This window comes from Parasteatoda tepidariorum, chromosome 2 (assembly GCF_982258835.1).
Source record: "Parasteatoda tepidariorum strain Cologne lab strain chromosome 2, Ptep-v5.0, whole genome shotgun sequence".
Taxonomy (NCBI): Eukaryota; Metazoa; Arthropoda; class Arachnida; order Araneae; family Theridiidae; genus Parasteatoda; species Parasteatoda tepidariorum.
The window spans coordinates 47,740,444-47,759,380 of record NC_141756.1 but is presented as its reverse complement, the minus strand read 5'-3'; the positions used below and the strand labels follow the sequence as shown (position 1 = coordinate 47,759,380).

The following is an 18,937-nucleotide window of genomic DNA, read 5'->3' as shown; positions in this document are numbered from 1 at the left end:
ATCGCGGAAGACAGATAAAATATTCCAAGTATAAAATACAAGTAAAAAAAGGGATCGCCCGAACAGGGACTCGAACCCTGGACCGTTAGGTTAAAAGCCTAACGCTCTACCGACTGAGCTATCCGGGCTCAATCCGTTAGTGCCGATAAACAGATAAAATATTATAAGTATAAAATAGAAGAAAGAGAAAGAATCGCCCGATCGCGGAAGACAGATAAAATATTCCAAGTATAAAATACAAGTAAAAAAAGAGAGCGCCCGAACAGGGTCTCGAACCCTGGACCGTTAGGTTAAAAGCCTAACGCTCTACCGACTGAGCTATCCGGGCTCAATCCGTTAGTGCCGATAAACAGATAAAATATTATAAGTATAAAATAGAAGAAAGAGAAAGAATCGCCCGATCGCGGAAGACAGATAAAATATTCCAAGTATAAAATACAAGTAAAAAAAGGGATCGCCCGAACAGGGACTCGAACCCTGGACCGTTAGGTTAAAAGCCTAACGCTCTACCGACTGAGCTATCCGGGCTCAATCCGTTAGTGCCGATAAACAGATAAAATATTATAAGTATAAAATAGAAGAAAGAGAAAGAATCGCCCGATCGCGGAAGACAGATAAAATATTCCAAGTATAAAATACAAGTAAAAAAAGGGATCGCACGAACAGGGACTCGAACCCTGGACCGTTAGGTTAAAAGCCTAACGGTCTACCGACTGAGCTATCCGGGCTCAATCCGTTAGTGCCGATAAACAGATAAAATATTATAAGTATAAAATAGAAGAAAGAGAAAGAATCGTCCGATCGCGGAAGACAGATAAATTATTCCAAATATAAAATACAAGTAAAAAAAGGGAGCGCCCGAAAAGGGACTCGAACCCTGGACCGTTAGGTTAAAAGCCTAACGCTCTACCGACTGAGCTATCCGGGCTCAATCCGTTAGTGCCGATAAACAGATAAAATATTATAAGTATAAAATAGAAGGAAGAGAAAGAATCGCCCGATCGCGGAAGACATATAAAATATTCCAAGTATAAAATACAAGTAAAAAAAGGGATCGCCCGAACAGGGACTCGAACCCTGGACCGTTAGGTTAAAAGCGTAACGCTCTACCGACTGAGCTATCCGGGCTCAATCCGTTAGTGCCGATAAACAGATAAAATATTATAAGTATAAAATAGAAGAAAGAGAAACAATCGCCCGATCGCGGAAGACAGATAAAATATTCCAAGTATAAAATACAAGTAAGAAAGGGATCGCCCGAACAGGGACTCGAACCATGGACCGTTATTTTAAAAGCCTAACGCTCTACCGAATGAGCTATCCGTGCTCAATCAGTTAGTGCCGATAAACAGATAAAATTTTATAAGTATAAAATAGAAGAAAGAGAAAGAATCGCAGGATCGCGGATGACAGATAAAATATTCCAAGTATAAAATACAAGTAAAAAAGGGATCGCCCGAACAGGGACTCGAACCATGGACCGTTATTTTAAAAGCCTAACGCTCTACCGAATGAGCTATCCGTGCTCAATCAGTTAGTGCCGATAAACAGATAAAATTTTATGAGTATAAAATAGAAGAAAGAGAAAGAATCGCCCGATCGCGGATGACAGATAAAATACAAGTAAAAAAAGGGATCGCCCGAACAGGGACTCGAACCCTGGACCGTTAGGTTAAAAGCCTAACTCTCTACCGACTGAGCTATCCGGGCTCAATCCGTTAGTGCCGATAAACAGTTAAACTATTATAAGTATAAAATAGAAGAAAGAGAAAGAATCGCCCGATCGCGAAAGACAGATAAAATATTCCAAGTATAAAATACAAGTTTAAAAAGGGATCGCCCGATCAGGGACTCGAATCCTGGACCGTTAGGTTAAAAGTCCAACGCTCTACCGACTGAGCTATCCGGGCTCAATCCGTTAGTGCCGATAAACAGATAAAATATTATAAGTATAAAATAGAAGAAAGAGAAAGAATCGCCCGATCGCGGAAGACATATAAAATATTCCAAGTATAAAATACAAGTAAAAAAAGGGATCGCCCGAACAGGGACTCGAACCCTGGACCGTTAGGTTAAAAGCGTAACGCTCTACCGACTGAGCTATCCGGGCTCAATCCGTTAGTGCCGATAAACAGATAAAATATTATAAGTATAAAATAGAAGAAAGAGAAAGAATCGCCCGATCGCGGAAGACATATAAAATATTCCAAGTATAAAATACAAGTAAAAAAAGGGATGGCCCGAACAGGGACTCGAACCCTGGACCGTTAGGTTAAAAGCCTAACGCTCTACCGACTGAGCTATCCGGGCTCAATCCGGTAGTGCCGATAAACAGATAAAATATTATAAGTATAAAATAGAAGAAAGAGAAAGAATCGCCCGATCGCGGAAGACATATAAAATATTCCAAGTATAAAATACAAGTAAAAAAAGGGATCGCCCGAACAGGGACTCGAACCCTGGACCGTTAGGTTAAAAGCCTAACGCTCTACCGACTGAGCTATCCGGGCTCAATCCGTTAGTGCCGATAAACAGATAAAATATTATAAGTATAAAATAGAAGAAAGAGAAAGAATCGCCCGATCGCGGAAGACATATAAAATATTCCAAGTATAAAATACAAGTAAAAAAAGGGATGGCCCGAACAGGGACTCGAACCCTGGACCGTTAGGTTAAAAGCCTAACGCTCTACCGACTGAGCTATCCGGGCTCAATCCGTTAGTGCCGATAAACAGATAAAATATTATAAGTATAAAATAGAAGAAAGAGAAAGAATCGCCCGATCGCGGAAGACAGATAGAATTTTCCAAGTATAAAATACAAGTTAAAAAAGGGATCGCCCGAACAGGGACTCGAACCCTGGACCGTTAGGTTAAAAGCCTAACGCTCTTCCGACTGAGCTATCGGGGTTCAATCCGTTAGTGCCGATAAACAGATAAAATATTATAAGTATAAAATAGAAGAAAGAGAAATAATCGCCCGATTGCGAGAGACAGATAGAATTTTCCAAGTATAAAATAGAATTAAAAAAAGGGATCGCCCGAAAAGGGACTCGAACCCTGCACCGTTAGGTTAAAAGCCTAACGCTCTACCGACTGAACTATCCGGGCTCAATCCGTCAGTGCCGATAAACAGATAAAATATTATAAGTATAAAATAGAAGAAAGAGAAAGAATCGCCCGATCGCGGAAGACAGATAGAATATTCCAAGTATAAAATACAAGTAAAAAAAGAGATCGCCCGAACAGGGACTCGAACCCTGGACCGTTAGGTTAAAAGCCTAACGCTCTACCGACTGAGCTATCCGGGCTCTTTCAGTTTGTGCCGATAAACAGATAACATATTATAAGTATAAAATAGAAGAAAGAGAAAGAATCGCCCGATCGCGGAAGACAGATAAAATATTCCAAGTATAAAATACAATTAAAAAAGGGATCGCCCGAACAGGGACTCGAACCCTGGACCGTTAGGTTAAAAGCCTAACGCTCTACCGACTGAGCTATCCGGGCTCAATCCGTTAGTGCCGATAAACAGATAAAATATTATAAGTATAAAATGGAAGAAAGAGAAAGAATCGCCCGATCGCGGAAGACAGATAAAATATTCCAAGTATAAAATACAAGTAAAAAAAGGGATCGCCCGAACAGGGACTCGAACCCTGGACCGTTAGGTTAAAAGCCTAACGCTCTACCGACTGAGCTATCCGGGCTCAATCCGTTAGTGCCGATAAACAGATAAAATATTATAAGTATAAAATAGAAGAAAGAGAAAGAATCGCCCGATCGCGGAAGACAGATAAAATATTCCAAGTATAAAATACAAGTAAAAAAAGGGATCGCCCGAACAGGGACTCGATTTCTGGACCGTTAGGTTAAAAGCCTAACGCTCTACCGACTGAGCTATCCGGGCTCAATCCGTTAGTGCCGATAAACAGATAAAATATTATAAGTATAAAATAGAAGAAAGAGAAAGAATCGCCCGATCGCGGAAGACAGATAAAATATTCCAAGTATAAAATACAAGTAAAAAAAGGGATCGCCCGAACAGGGACTCGAACCCTGGACCGTTAGGTTAAAAGCCTAACGATCTACCGACTGAGCTATCCGGTCTCAATCCGTTAGTGCCGATAAACAGATAAAATATTATAAGTATAAAATAGAAGAAAGAGAAAGAATCGCCCGATCGCGGAAGACAGATAAAATATTCCAAGTATAAAATACAAGTAAAAAAAGGGAGCGCCCGAACAGGGTCTCGAACCCTGGACCGTTAGGTTAAAAGCCTAACGCTCTACCGACTGAGCTATCCGGGCTCAATCCGTTAGTGCCGATAAACAGATAAAATATTATAAGTATAAAATAGAAGAAAGAGAAAGAATCGCCCGATCGCGGAAGACAGATAAAATATTCCAAGTATAAAATACAAGTAAAAAAAGGTATCGCCCGAACAGGGACTCGAACCCTGGACCGTTAGGTTAAAAGCCTAACGCTCTACCGACTGAGCTATCCGGGCTCAATCCGTTAGTGCCGATAAACAGATAAAATATTATAAGTATAAAATAGAAGAAAGAGAAAGAATCGCCCGATCGCGGAAGACAGATAAAATATTCCAAGTATAAAATACAAGTAAAAAAAGGGATCGCCCGAACAGGAACTCGAACCCTGGACCGTTAGGTTAAAAGCCTAACGCTCTACCGACTGAGCTATCCGGGCTCAATCCGTTAGTGCCGATAAACAGATAAAATATTATAAGTATAAAATAGAAGAAAGAGAAAGAATCGTCCGATCGCGGAAGACAGATAAATTATTCCAAATATAAAATACAAGTAAAAAAAGGGAGCGCCCGAAAAGGGACTCGAACCCTGGACCGTTAGGTTAAAAGCCTAACGCTCTACCGACTGAGCTATCCGGGCTCAATCCGTTAGTGCCGATAAACAGATAAAATATTATAAGTATAAAATAGAAGGAAGAGAAAGAATCGCCCGATCGCGGAAGACATATAAAATATTCCAAGTATAAAATACAAGTAAAAAAAGGGATCGCCCGAACAGGGACTCGAACCCTGGACCGTTAGGTTAAAAGCCTAACGCTCTACCGACTGAGCTATCCGGGCTCAACCCGTTAGTGCCGATAAACAGATAAAATATTATAAGTATAAAATAGAAGAAAGAGAAACAATCGCCCGATCGCGGAAGACAGATAAAATATTCCAAGTATAAAATACAAGTAAGAAAGGGATCGCCCGAACAGGGACTCGAACCATGGACCGTTATTTTAAAAGCCTAACGCTCTACCGAATGAGCTATCCGTGCTCAATCAGTTAGTGCCGATAAACAGATAAAATTTTATAAGTATAAAATAGAAGAAAGAGAAAGAATCGCAGGATCGCGGATGACAGATAAAATATTCCAAGTATAAAATACAAGTAAAAAAGGGATCGCCCGAACAGGGACTCGAACCATGGACCGTTATTTTAAAAGCATAACGCTCTACCGAATGAGCTATCCGTGCTCAATCAGTTAGTGCCGATAAACAGATAAAATTTTATAAGTATAAAATAGAAGAAAGAGAAAGAATCGCCCGATCGCGGATGACAGATAAAATATTCCAAGTATAAAATACAAGTAAAAAAAGGGATCGCCCGAACAGGGACTCGAACCCTGGACCGTTAGGTTAAAAGCCTAACTCTCTACCGACTGAGCTATCCGGGCTCAATCCGTTATTGCCGATAAACAGTTAAAATATTATAAGTATAAAATAGAAGAAAGAGAAAGAATCGCCCGATCGCGGAAGACAGATAAAATATTCCAAGTATAAAATATAAGTTTAAAAAGGGATCGCCCGATCAGGGACTCGAATCCTGGACCGTTAGGTTAAAAGTCCAACGCTCTACCGACTGAGCTATCCGGGCTCAATCCGTTAGTGCCGATAAACAGATAAAATATTATAAGTATAAAATAGAAGAAAGAGAAAGAATCGCCCGATCGCGGAAGACATATAAAATATTCCAAGTATAAAATACAAGTAAAAAAAGGGATGGCCCGAACAGGGACTCGAACCCTGGACCGTTAGGTTAAAAGCCTAACGCTCTACCGACTGAGCTATCCGGGCTCAATCCGGTAGTGCCGATAAACAGATAAAATATTATAAGTATAAAATAGAAGAAAGAGAAAGAATCGCCCGATCGCGGAAGACATATAAAATATTCCAAGTATAAAATACAAGTAAAAAAAGGGATCGCCCGAACAGGGACTCGAACCCTGGACCGTTAGGTTAAAAGCCTAACTCTCTACCGACTGAGCTATCCGGGCTCAATCCGTTATTGCCGATAAACAGTTAAAATATTATAAGTATAAAATAGAAGAAAGAGAAAGAATCGCCCGATCGCGGAAGACAGATAAAATATTCCAAGTATAAAATATAAGTTTAAAAAGGGATCGCCCGATCAGGGACTCGAATCCTGGACCGTTAGGTTAAAAGTCCAACGCTCTACCGACTGAGCTATCCGGGCTCAATCCGTTAGTGCCGATAAACAGATAAAATATTATAAGTATAAAATAGAAGAAAGAGAAAGAATCGCCCGATCGCGGAAGACATATAAAATATTCCAAGTATAAAATACAAGTAAAAAAAGGGATGGCCCGAACAGGGACTCGAACCCTGGACCGTTAGGTTAAAAGCCTAACGCTCTACCGACTGAGCTATCCGGGCTCAATCCGGTAGTGCCGATAAACAGATAAAATATTATAAGTATAAAATAGAAGAAAGAGAAAGAATCGCCCGATCGCGGAAGACATATAAAATATTCCAAGTATAAAATACAAGTAAAAAAAGGGATCGCCCGAACAGGGACTCGAACCCTGGACCGTTAGGTTAAAAGCCTAACGCTCTACCGAGTGAGCTATCCGGGCTCAATCCGTTAGTGCCGATAAACAGATAAAATATTATTAGTATAAAATAGAAGAAAGAGAAAGAATCGCCCGATCGCGGAAGACATATAAAATATTCCAAGTATAAAATACAAGTAAAAAAAGGGATCGCCCGAACAGGGACTCGAACCCTGGACCGTTAGGTTAAAAGCGTAACGCTCTACCGACTGAGCTATCCGGGCTCAATCCGTTAGTGCCGATAAACAGATAAAATATTATAAGTATAAAATAGAAGAAAGAGAAAGAATCGCCCGATCGCGGAAGACATATAAAATATTCCAAGTATAAAATACAAGTAAAAAAAGGGATGGCCCGAACAGGGACTCGAACCCTGGACCGTTAGGTTAAAAGCCTAACGCTCTACCGACTGAGCTATCCGGGCTCAATCCGGTAGTGCCGATAAACAGATAAAATATTATAAGTATAAAATAGAAGAAAGAGAAAGAATCGCCCGATCGCGGAAGACATATAAAATATTCCAAGTATAAAATACAAGTAAAAAAAGGGATCGCCCGAACAGGGACTCGAACCCTGGACCGTTAGGTTAAAAGCCTAACGCTCTACCGAGTGAGCTATCCGGGCTCAATCCGTTAGTGCCGATAAACAGATAAAATATTATTAGTATAAAATAGAAGAAAGAGAAAGAATCGCCCGATCGCGGAAGACATATAAAATATTCCAAGTATAAAATACAAGTAAAAAAAGGGATGGCCCGAACAGGGACTCGAACCCTGGACCGTTAGGTTAAAAGCCTAACGCTCTACCGACTGAGCTATCCGGGCTCAATCCGTTAGTGCCGATAAACAGATAAAATATTATAAGTATAAAATAGAAGAAAGAGAAAGAATCGCCCGATCGCGGAAGACATATAAAATATTCCAAGTATAAAATACAAGTAAAAAAAGGGATCGCCCGAACAGGGACTCGAACCCTGGACCGTTAGGTTAAAAGCCTAACGCTCTACCGACTGAGCTATCCGGGCTCAATCCGGTAGTGCCGATAAACAGATAAAATATTATAAGTATAAAATAGAAGAAAGAGGAAGAATCGCCCGATCGCGGAAGACATATAAAATATTCCAAGTATAAAATATAAGTAAAAAAAGGAATCGCCCGAACAGGGACTCGAACCCTGGACCGTTAGGTTAAAAGCCTAACGCTCTACCGACTGAGCTATCCGGGCTCAATCCGTTAGTGCCGATAAAGAGATAAAATATTATAAGTATAATATAGAAGAAAGAGAAAGAATCGCCCGATCGCGGAAGACATATAAAATATTCCAAGTATAAAATACAAGTAAAAAAAGGGATGGCCCGAACAGGGACTCGAACCATGGACCGTTATTTTAAAAGCCTAACGCTCTACCGAATGAGCTATCCGTGCTCAATCAGTTAGTGCCGATAAAAAGATAAAATTTTATAAGTATAAAATAGAAGAAAGAGAAAGAATCGCAGGATCGCGGATGACAGATAAAATATTCCAAGTATAAAATACAAGTAAAAAAAGGGATCGCCCGAACAGGGACTCGAACCCTGGACCGTTAGGTTAAAAGCCTAACTCTCTACCGACTGAGCTATCCGGGCTCAATCCGTTAGTGCCGATAAACAGTTAAAATATTATAAGTATAAAATTGAAGAAAGAGAAAGAATCGCCCGATCGCGGAAGACAGATAAAATATTCCAAGTATAAAATACAAGTTTAAAAAGGGATCGCCCGATCAGGGACTCGAATCCTGGACCGTTAGGTTAAAAGTCCAACGCTCTACCGACTGAGCTATCCGGGCTCAATCCGTTAGTGCCGATAAACAGATAAAATATTATAAGTATAAAATAGAAGAAAGAGAAAGAATCGCCCGATCGCGGAAGACATATAAAATATTCCAAGTATAAAATACAAGTAAAAAAAGGGATCGCCCGAACAGGGACTCGAACCCTGGACCGTTAGGTTAAAAGCCTAACACTCTACCGACTGAGCTATCCGGGCTCAATCCGTTAGTGCCGATAAACAGATAAAATATTATAAGTATAAAATAGAAGAAAGAGAACGAATCGCCCGATCGCGGAAGACATATAAAATATTCCAAGTATAAAATACAAGTAAAAAAAGGGATGGCCCGAACAGGGACTCGAACCCTGGACCGTTCGGTTAAAAGCCTAACGCTCTACCGACTGAGCTATCCGGGCTCAATCCGGTAGTGCCGATAAACAGATAAAATATTATAAGTATAAAATAGAAGAAAGAGAAAGAATCGCCCGATCGCGGAAGACATATAAAATATTCCAAGTATAAAATACAAGTAAAAAAAGGGATCGCCCAAACAGGGACTCGAACCCTGGACCGTTAGGTTAAAAGCCTAACGCTCTACCGACTGAGCTATCCGGGCTCAATCCGTTAGTGCCGATAAACAGATAAAATATTATAAGTATAAAATAGAAGAAAGAGAAAGAATCGCCCGATCGCGGAAGACATATAAAATATTCCAAGTATAAAATACAAGTAAAAAAATGGATGGCCAGAACAGGGACTCGAACCCTGGACCGTTAGGTTAAAAGCCTATCGCTCTACCGACTGAGCTATCCGGGCTCAATCCGTTAGTGCCGATAAACAGATAAAATATTATAAGTATAAAATAGAAGAAAGAGAAAGAATCGCCCGATCGCGGAAGACATATAAAATATTCCAAGTATAAAATACAAGTAAAAAAAGGGATGGCCCGAACAGGGACTCGAACCCTGGACCGTTAGGTTAAAAGCCTAACGCTCTACCGACTGAGCTATCCGGGCTCAATCCGTTAGTGCCGATAAACAGATAAAATATTATAAGTATAAAATAGAAGAAAGAGAAAGAATCGCCCGATCGCGGAAGACATATAAAATATTCCAAGTATAAAATACAAGTAAAAAAAGGGATCGCCCGAACAGGGACTCGAACCCTGGACCGTTAGGTTAAAAGCCTAACGCTCTACCGACTGAGCTATCCGGGCTCAATCCGGTAGTGCCGATAAACAGATAAAATATTATAAGTATAAAATAGAAGAAAAAGGAAGAATCGCCCGATCGCGGAAGACATATAAAATATTCCAAGTATAAAATATAAGTAAAAAAAGGAATCGCCCGAACAGGGACTCGAACCCTGGACCGTTAGGTTAAAAGCCTAACGCTCTACCGACTGAGCTATCCGGGCTCAATCCGTTAGTGCCGATAAACAGATAAAATATTATAAGTATAAAATAGAAGAAAGAGAAAGAATCGCCCGATCGCGGAAGACATATAAAATATTCCAAGTATAAAATACAAGTAAAAAAAGGGATGGCCCGAACAGGGACTCGAACCATGGACCGTTATTTTAAAAGCCTAACGCTCTACCGAATGAGCTATCCGTGCTCAATCAGTTAGTGCCGATAAAAAGATAAAATTTTATAAGTATAAAATAGAAGAAAGAGAAAGAATCGCAGGATCGCGGATGACAGATAAAATATTCCAAGTATAAAATACAAGTAAAAAAAGGGATCGCCCGAACAGGGACTCGAACCCTGGACCGTTAGGTTAAAAGCCTAACTCTCTACCGACTGAGCTATCCGGGCTCAATCCGTTAGTGCCGATAAACAGTTAAAATATTATAAGTATAAAATTGAAGAAAGAGAAAGAATCGCCCGATCGCGGAAGACAGATAAAATATTCCAAGTATAAAATACAAGTTAAAAAAGGGATCGCCCGAACAGGGACTAGAATCCTGGACCGTTAGGTTAAAAGCCCAACGCTCTACCGACTGAGCTATCCGGGCTCAATCCGTTAGTTCCGATAAACAGATAAAATATTATAAGTATAAAATAGAAGAAAGAGAAAGAATCGCCCGATCGCGGAAGACAGATAAAATATTCCAAGTATAAAATACAAGTTAAAAAAGGGATCGCCGAACAGGGACTAGAATCCTGGACCGTTAGGTTAAAAGCCCAACGCTCTACCGACTGAGCTATCCGGGCTCAATCCGTTAGTGCCGATAAACAGATAAAATATTATAAGTATAAAATAGAAGAAAGAGAAAGAATCAGCCGATCGCGGAAGGCAGACAAAATATTCCAAGCATAAAATACAAGTAAAAAAAGGGATCGCCCGAACAGGGACTCGAACCCTGGACCGTTAGGTTAAAAGCCTAACTCTCTACCGACTGAGCTATCCGGGCTCAATCCGTTAGTGCCAATAAACAGATAAAATATTATAAGTATAAAATAGAAGAAAGAGAAAGAATCGCCCGATCGCGGAAGACAGATAAAATATTCCAAGTATAAAATACAAGTTAAAAAAGGGATCGCCCGAACAGGGACTAGAATCCTGGACCGTTAGGTTAAAAGCCCAACGCTCTACCGACTGAGCTATCCGGGCTCAATCCGTTAGTGCCGATAAACAGATAAAATATTATAAGAATAAAATAGAAGAAAGAGAAAGAATCACCCGATCACGGAAGGCAGACAAAATATTCCAAGTATAAAATAGAAGTAAAAGAAGGGATCGCCCGAACAGGGACTCGAACCCTGGACCGTTAGGTTAGAAGCCTAACGCTCTACCGACTGAGCTACCCGGGCTCAAACCGTTAGTGCCGATAAACAGATAAAATATTATAAGAATAAAATAGAAGAAAGAGAAAGAATCACCCAATCGCGGAAGGCAGACAAAATATTCCAAGTATAAAATAGAATTTAAAGAAGGGATCGCCCGAACAAGGACTCGAACCCTGGACCGTTAGGTTAAAAGCCTAGCGCTCTACCGACTGAGCGATCCGGGCTCAATCCGTTAGTGCCGATAAACAGATAAAATATTATAAGTATAAAATAGAAGAAAGAGAAAGAATCGCCCGATCGCGGAAGACAGATAGAATTTTCCAAGTATAAAATACAAGTTAAAAAAGGGATCGCCCGAACAGGGACTCGAACCCTGGACCGTTAGGTTAAACGCCTAACGCTCTACCGACTGAGCTATCCGGGCTCAATCCGTTAGTGCCGATAAACAGAAAAAATATTATAAGTATAAAATAGAAGAAAGAGAAATAATCGCCCGATTGCGGAAGACAGATAGAATTTTCCAAGTATAAAATAGAAGTAAAAAAAGGTATCGCCCGAACAGGGACTCGAACCCTGGACCGTTAGGTTAAAAGCCTAACGCTCTAAAGTCTGAACTATCCGGGCTCAATCCGTTAGTGCCGATAAACAGATAAAATATTATAAGTATAAAATAGAAGAAAGAGAAAGAATCGCCCGATCGCGGAAGACAGATAGAATATTCCAAGTATAAAATACAAGTAAAAAAAGATATCGCCGGAACAGGGACTCGAACCCTGGACCGTTAGGTTAAAAGCCTAACGCTCTACCGACTGAGCTATCCGGGCTCTTTCCGTTTGTGCCTATAAACAGATAACATATTATAAGTATAAAATAGAAGAAAGAGAAAGAATCGCCCGATCGCGGAAGACAGATAAAATATTCCAAGTATAAAATACAAGTAAAAAAGGGATCGCTCGAACAGGGACTCGAACCCTGGACCGTTAGGATAAAAGCCTAACGCTCTACCGACTGAGCTATCCGGGCTCAATCCGTTAGTGCCGATAAGCAGATAAAATATTATAAGTATAAAATAGAAGAAAGAGAAAGAATCGCCCGATCGCGGAAGACAGATAAAATATTCCAAGTATAAAATACAAGTAAAAAAAGGGATCGCACGAACAGGGACTCGAACCCTGGACCGTTAGGTTAAAAGCCTAACGCTCTACCGACTGAGCTATCCGGGCTCAATCCGTTAGTGTCGATAAACAGATAAAATATTATAAGAATAAAATAGAAGAAAGAGAAAGAATCACCCGATCGCGGAAGGCAGACAAAATATTCCAAGTATAAAATAGAAGTAAAAAAAGGGATCGCCCGAACAGGGACTCGAACCCTGGACCGTTAGGTTAAAAGCCTAACGCTCTACCGACTGAGCGATCCGGGCTCAATCCGTTAGTGCCGATAAACAGATAAAATATTATAAGTATAAAATAGAAGAAAGAGAAAGAATCGCCCGATCGCGGAAGACAGATAGAATTTTCCAAGTATAAAATACAAGTTAAAAAAGGGATCGCCCGAACAGGGACTCGAACCCTGGATCGTTAGGTTAAAAGCCTAACGCTCTACCGACTGAGCTATCCGGGCTCAATCCGTTAGTGCCGATAAACAGATAAAATATTATAATAATAAAATAGAAGAAAGAGAAAGAATCACCCGATCGCGGAAGGCAGACAAAATATTCCAAGTATAAAATAGAAGTAAAAAAAGGGATCGCCCGAACAGGGACTCGAACCCTGGACCGTTAGGTTAAAAGCCTAACGCTCTACTGACTGAGCGATCCGGGCTCAATCCGGTAGTGCCGATAAACAGATAAAATATTATAAGTATAAAATAGAAGAAAGAGAAAGAATCGCCCGATCGCGGAAGACAGATAGAATTTTCCAAGTATAAAATACAAGTTAAAAAAGGGATCGCCCGAACAGGGACTCGAACCCTGGACCGTTAGGTTAAAAGCCTAACGCTCTACCGACTGAGCTATCCGGGCTCAATCCGTTAGTGCCGATAAACAGATAAAATATTATAAGAATAAAATAGAAGAAAGAGAAAGAATCACCCGATCGCGGAAGGCAGACAAAATATTCCAAGTATAAAATAGAAGTAAATGAAGGGATCGCCCGAACAGGGACTCGAACCCTGGACCGTTAGGTAAAAAACCTAACGCTCTACCGACTGAGCTATCCGGGCTCAATCCGTTAGTGCCGATAAACAGATAAAATATTATAAGTATAAAATAGAAGAAAGAGAAATAATTGCCCGATTGCGGAAGACAGATAGAATTTTCCAAGTATAAAATAGAAGTAAAAAAAGGGATTGCCCGAACAGGGACTCGAACCCTGGACCGTTAGGTTAAACGCCTAACGCTCTACCGACTGAGCTATCCGGGCTCAATCCGTTAGTGCCGATAAACAGAAAAAATATTATAAGTATAAAATAGAAGAAAGAGAAATAATCGCCCGATTGCGGAAGACAGATAGAATTTTCCAAGTATAAAATAGAAGTAAAAAAAGGTATCGCCCGAACAGGGACTCGAACCCTGGACCGTTAGGTTAAAAGCCTAACGCTCTAAAGTCTGAACTATCCGGGCTCAATCCGTTAGTGCCGATAAACAGATAAAATATTATAAGTATAAAATAGAAGAAAGAGAAAGAATCGCCCGATCGCGGAAGACAGATAGAATATTCCAAGTATAAAATACAAGTAAAAAAAGATATCGCCGGAACAGGGACTCGAACCCTGGACCGTTAGGTTAAAAGCCTAACGCTCTACCGACTGAGCTATCCGGGCTCTTTCCGTTTGTGCCTATAAACAGATAACATATTATAAGTATAAAATAGAAGAAAGAGAAAGAATCGCCCGATCGCGGAAGACAGATAAAATATTCCAAGTATAAAATACAAGTAAAAAAGGGATCGCTCGAACAGGGACTCGAACCCTGGACCGTTAGGATAAAAGCCTAACGCTCTACCGACTGAGCTATCCGGGCTCAATCCCTTAGTGCCGATAAGCAGATAAAATATTATAAGTATAAAATAGAAGAAAGAGAAAGAATCGCCCGATCGCGGAAGACAGATAAAATATTCCAAGTATAAAATACAAGTAAAAAAAGGGATCGCACGAACAGGGACTCGAACCCTGGACCGTTAGGTTAAAAGCCTAACGCTCTACCGACTGAGCTATCCGGGCTCAATCCGTTAGTGTCGATAAACAGATAAAATATTATAAGAATAAAATAGAAGAAAGAGAAAGAATCACCCGATCGCGGAAGGCAGACAAAATATTCCAAGTATAAAATAGAAGTAAAAAAAGGGATCGCCCGAACAGGGACTCGAACCCTGGACCGTTAGGTTAAAAGCCTAACGCTCTACCGACTGAGCGATCCGGGCTCAATCCGTTAGTGCCGATAAACAGATAAAATATTATAAGTATAAAATAGAAGAAAGAGAAAGAATCGCCCGATCGCGGAAGACAGATAGAATTTTCCAAGTATAAAATACAAGTTAAAAAAGGGATCGCCCGTACAGGGACTCGAACCCTGGATCGTTAGGTTAAAAGCCTAACGCTCTACCGACTGAGCTATCCGGGCTCAATCCGTTAGTGCCGATAAACAGATAAAATATTATAATAATAAAATAGAAGAAAGAGAAAGAATCACCCGATCGCGGAAGGCAGACAAAATATTCCAAGTATAAAATAGAAGTAAAAAAAGGGATCGCCCGAACAGGGACTCGAACCCTGGACCGTTAGGTTAAAAGCCTAACGCTCTACTGACTGAGCGATCCGGGCTCAATCCGGTATTGCCGATAAACAGATAAAATATTATAAGTATAAAATAGAAGAAAGAGAAAGAATCGCCCGATCGCGGAAGACAGATAGAATTTTCCAAGTATAAAATACAAGTTAAAAAAGGGATCGCCCGAACAGGGACTCGAACCCTGGACCGTTAGGTTAAAAGCCTAACGCTCTACCGACTGAGCTATCCGGGCTCAATCCGTTAGTGCCGATAAACAGATAAAATATTATAAGAATAAAATAGAAGAAAGAGAAAGAATCACCCGATCGCGGAAGGCAGACAAAATATTCCAAGTATAAAATAGAAGTAAATGAAGGGATCGCCCGAACAGGGACTCGAACCCTGGACCGTTAGGTAAAAAACCTAACGCTCTACCGACTGAGCTATCCGGGCTCAATCCGTTAGTGCCGATAAACAGATAAAATATTATAAGTATAAAATAGAAGAAAGAGAAATAATTGCCCGATTGCGGAAGACAGATAGAATTTTCCAAGTATAAAATAGAAGTAAAAAAAGGGATTGCCCGAACAGGGACTCGAACCCTGGACCGTTAGGTTAAAAGCCTAACGCTCTAAAGACTGAACTATCCGGGCTCAATCCGTTAGTGCCGATAAACAGATAAAATATTATAAGTATAAAATAGAAGAAAGAGAAAGAATCGCCCGATCGCGGAAGACAGATAGAATATTCCAAGTATAAAATACAAGTAAAAAAAGAGATCGCCCGAACAGGGACTCGAACCCTGGACCGTTAGGTTAAAAGCCTAACGCTCTACCGACTGAGCTAACCGGGCTCTTACCGTTTGTGCCGATAAACAGATAACATATTATAAGTATAAAATAGAAGAAAGAGAAAGAATCGCCCGATCGCGGAAGACAGATAAAATATTCCAAGTATAAAATACAAGTAAAAAAGGGATCGCCCGAACAGGGACTCGAACCCTGGACCGTTAGGTTAAAAGCCTAACGCTCTACCGACTGAGCTATCCGGGTTCAATCCGTTAGTGCCGATATGCAGATAAAATATTATAAGTATAAAATAGAAGAAACAGAAAGAATCGCCCGATCGCGGAAGACAGATAAAATATTCCAAGTATAAAATACAAGTTAAAAAAGGGATCGCACGAACAGGGACTCGAACCCTGGACCGTTAGGTTAAAAGCCTAACGCTCTACCGACTGACCTATCCGGGCTCAATCCGTTAGTGCCGATAAACAGATAAAATATTATAAGTATAAAATAGAAGAAAGAGAAAGAATCGCCCGATCGCGGAGGACAGATAAAATATTCCAAGTATAAAATACAAGTAAAAAAGGGATCGCCCGAACAGGTACCTGGACCGTCAGGTTAAAAGCCTAATGCTCTACCGAATGAGCTATCCGGGATCAATCCGTTAATGCCGATAAACAGATAAAATATTATAAGTATAAAATAGAAGAAAGAGAAAGAATCGCCCGATCGCGGAAGACAGATAAAATATTCCTAGTATAAAATACAAGTTAAAAAAGGGATCGCCTGAACAGGGACTCGAACCCTGGACCGTTAGGTTAAAAGCCCAACGCTCTACCGACTGAGTTATCCGGGCTCAATCCGTTAGTGCCGATAAACAGATAAAATATTATAAGTATAAAATAGAAGAAAGAGAAAGAATCGCCCGATAGCGGAAGACAGATAAATTATTTCGAGTATAAATCACAAGTAAGAAAAGGGATCGCCCAAACAGGGACTCGAACCCTGGACCGTTAGGTTAAAAGCCTAACGCTCTACCGACTGAGCTATCCGGGCTCAATCCGTTAGTGCCAATAAACAGATAAAATATTATAAGTATAAAATAGAAGAAAGAGAAAGAATCGCCCGATCGCGGAAGACAGATAAATTATTCCAAGTATAAAATACAAGTAAAAAAAGGGATCGCCCGAACAGGGACTCGATCCCTGGACCGTTAGGTTAAAAGCCTAACGCTCTACCGACTGAGCTATCCGGCTCAATCCGTTAGTGCCGATAAACAGATAAAATATTATAAGTATAAAATAGAAGAAACAGAAAGAATCGCCCGATCGCGGAAGACATATAAAATATCCCAAGTATAAAATACAATTAAAAAAAGGGATAGCCCGAACAGGGACTCGAACCCTGGACCGTTAAGTTAAAAGCCTAACGCTCTACCGACTGAGCTATCCGGGCTCAATCCGTTAGTGCCGATAAGCAGATAAAATATTATAAGTATAAAATAGAAGAAAGAAAAAGAATCGCCCGATCGCGGAAGACAGATTAAATATTCCAAGTATAAAATACAAGTAAAAAAAGAGATCGCACGAACAGGGACTCGAACCATGGACCGTTAGGTTAAAAGCCTAACGCTCTACCGACTGAGCTATCCGGGCTCAATCCGTTAGTGCCGATAAACAGATAAAATATTATAAGAATAAAATAGAAGAAAGAGAAAGAATCACCCGATCGCGGAAGGCAGACAAAATATTCCAAGTATAAAATAGAAGTAAAAAAAGGGATCGCCCGAACAGGGACTCGAACCCTGGACCGTTAGGTTAAAGGCCTAACGCTCTACCGACTGAGCGATCCGGGCTCAATCCGTTAGTGCCGATAAACAGATAAAATATTATAAGTATAAAATAGAAGAAAGAGAAAGAATCGCCCGATCGCGGAAGACAGATAGAATTTTCAAAGTATAAAATACAAGTTAAAAAAGGGATCGCCCGAACAGGGACTCGAACCCTGGACCGTTAGGTTAAAAGCCTAACGCTCTACCGACTGAGCTATCCGGGCTCATACCGTTAGTGCCGATAAACAGATAAAATATTATAAGAATAAAATAGAAGAAAGAGAAAGAATCACCCGATCGCGGAAAGCAGACAAAATATTCCAAGTATAAAATAAAGGTAAAAGAAGGGATCGCCCGAACGGGGACTCGAACCCTGGACCGTTAGGTTAAAAGCCTAACGCTCTAAAGACTGAACTATCCGGGCTCAATCCGTTTGTGCCGATAAACAGATAACATATTATAAGTATAAAATAGAAGAAAGAGAAAGAATCGCCCGATCGCGGAAGACAGATAAAATATTCCAATTATAAAATACAAGTAAAAAAGGGATCGCCCGAACAGGGACTCGAACCCTGGACCGTTAGGTTAAACGCCTAACGCTCTACCGACTGAGCTATCCGGGCTCAATCCGTTTGTGCCGATAAGCAGGTAAAATATTATAAGTATAAAATAGAAGAAACAGAAAGAATCGCCCGATCGCGGAAGACAGATAAAATATTCCAAGTATAAAATACAAGTAAAAAAAGGGATCGCCCGAACAGGGACTCGAACCCTGGACCGTTAGATTAAAAGCCTAACACTCTACCGACTGAGCTATCCGGGCTCTATCCGTTAGTGCCGATAAACAGATAAAATATTATAAGTATAAAATAGAAGAAAGAGAAAGAATCGCCCGATTGCGGAAGACAGATAAAATATTCCAAGTATAAAATACAAGTAAAAAAGGGATCGCCCGAATAGGGACTCGAACCCTGGACCGTTAGGTTAAAAGCCTAACGCACTACCGACTGAGCTATCCGGGCTCAATCAGTTAGTGCCGATAAACAGATAAAATATTATAAGTATAA

General features: G+C 40.4%; 16 non-coding genes across 16 annotated transcripts; all 16 read right to left on the bottom strand.

The window, feature by feature from the left end:
* Window positions 1-55: 55 nt before the first annotated feature.
* Window positions 56-128, bottom strand: TRNAK-UUU (transfer RNA lysine (anticodon UUU)). Its single transcript has one exon. It is a non-coding gene; the product is annotated as a tRNA-Lys (tRNA).
* A 327-nt stretch (window positions 129-455) lies between these two features.
* On the bottom strand, window positions 456-528 carry TRNAK-UUU (transfer RNA lysine (anticodon UUU)). Its single transcript has one exon. It is a non-coding gene; the product is annotated as a tRNA-Lys (tRNA).
* A 1,909-nt stretch (window positions 529-2,437) lies between these two features.
* TRNAK-UUU (transfer RNA lysine (anticodon UUU)) lies at window positions 2,438-2,510 on the bottom strand. The gene has a single exon. It is a non-coding gene; the product is annotated as a tRNA-Lys (tRNA).
* A 727-nt stretch (window positions 2,511-3,237) lies between these two features.
* On the bottom strand, window positions 3,238-3,310 carry TRNAK-UUU (transfer RNA lysine (anticodon UUU)). Its single transcript has one exon. It is a non-coding gene; the product is annotated as a tRNA-Lys (tRNA).
* Window positions 3,311-3,436: 126 nt separating this feature from the next.
* TRNAK-UUU (transfer RNA lysine (anticodon UUU)) lies at window positions 3,437-3,509 on the bottom strand. The gene has a single exon. It is a non-coding gene; the product is annotated as a tRNA-Lys (tRNA).
* Window positions 3,510-3,636: 127 nt separating this feature from the next.
* On the bottom strand, window positions 3,637-3,709 carry TRNAK-UUU (transfer RNA lysine (anticodon UUU)). The gene has a single exon. It is a non-coding gene; the product is annotated as a tRNA-Lys (tRNA).
* A 727-nt stretch (window positions 3,710-4,436) lies between these two features.
* Window positions 4,437-4,509, bottom strand: TRNAK-UUU (transfer RNA lysine (anticodon UUU)). Its single transcript has one exon. It is a non-coding gene; the product is annotated as a tRNA-Lys (tRNA).
* A 527-nt stretch (window positions 4,510-5,036) lies between these two features.
* TRNAK-UUU (transfer RNA lysine (anticodon UUU)) lies at window positions 5,037-5,109 on the bottom strand. The gene has a single exon. It is a non-coding gene; the product is annotated as a tRNA-Lys (tRNA).
* Window positions 5,110-7,834: 2,725 nt separating this feature from the next.
* TRNAK-UUU (transfer RNA lysine (anticodon UUU)) lies at window positions 7,835-7,907 on the bottom strand. Its single transcript has one exon. It is a non-coding gene; the product is annotated as a tRNA-Lys (tRNA).
* A 127-nt stretch (window positions 7,908-8,034) lies between these two features.
* Window positions 8,035-8,107, bottom strand: TRNAK-UUU (transfer RNA lysine (anticodon UUU)). The gene has a single exon. It is a non-coding gene; the product is annotated as a tRNA-Lys (tRNA).
* Window positions 8,108-9,834: 1,727 nt separating this feature from the next.
* Window positions 9,835-9,907, bottom strand: TRNAK-UUU (transfer RNA lysine (anticodon UUU)). The gene has a single exon. It is a non-coding gene; the product is annotated as a tRNA-Lys (tRNA).
* A 127-nt stretch (window positions 9,908-10,034) lies between these two features.
* Window positions 10,035-10,107, bottom strand: TRNAK-UUU (transfer RNA lysine (anticodon UUU)). The gene has a single exon. It is a non-coding gene; the product is annotated as a tRNA-Lys (tRNA).
* A 1,326-nt stretch (window positions 10,108-11,433) lies between these two features.
* Window positions 11,434-11,506, bottom strand: TRNAR-UCU (transfer RNA arginine (anticodon UCU)). The gene has a single exon. It is a non-coding gene; the product is annotated as a tRNA-Arg (tRNA).
* A 1,926-nt stretch (window positions 11,507-13,432) lies between these two features.
* Window positions 13,433-13,505, bottom strand: TRNAK-UUU (transfer RNA lysine (anticodon UUU)). The gene has a single exon. It is a non-coding gene; the product is annotated as a tRNA-Lys (tRNA).
* Window positions 13,506-15,431: 1,926 nt separating this feature from the next.
* TRNAK-UUU (transfer RNA lysine (anticodon UUU)) lies at window positions 15,432-15,504 on the bottom strand. Its single transcript has one exon. It is a non-coding gene; the product is annotated as a tRNA-Lys (tRNA).
* A 2,517-nt stretch (window positions 15,505-18,021) lies between these two features.
* On the bottom strand, window positions 18,022-18,094 carry TRNAK-UUU (transfer RNA lysine (anticodon UUU)). The gene has a single exon. It is a non-coding gene; the product is annotated as a tRNA-Lys (tRNA).
* Between the last annotated feature and the right edge of the window lie 843 nt (window positions 18,095-18,937).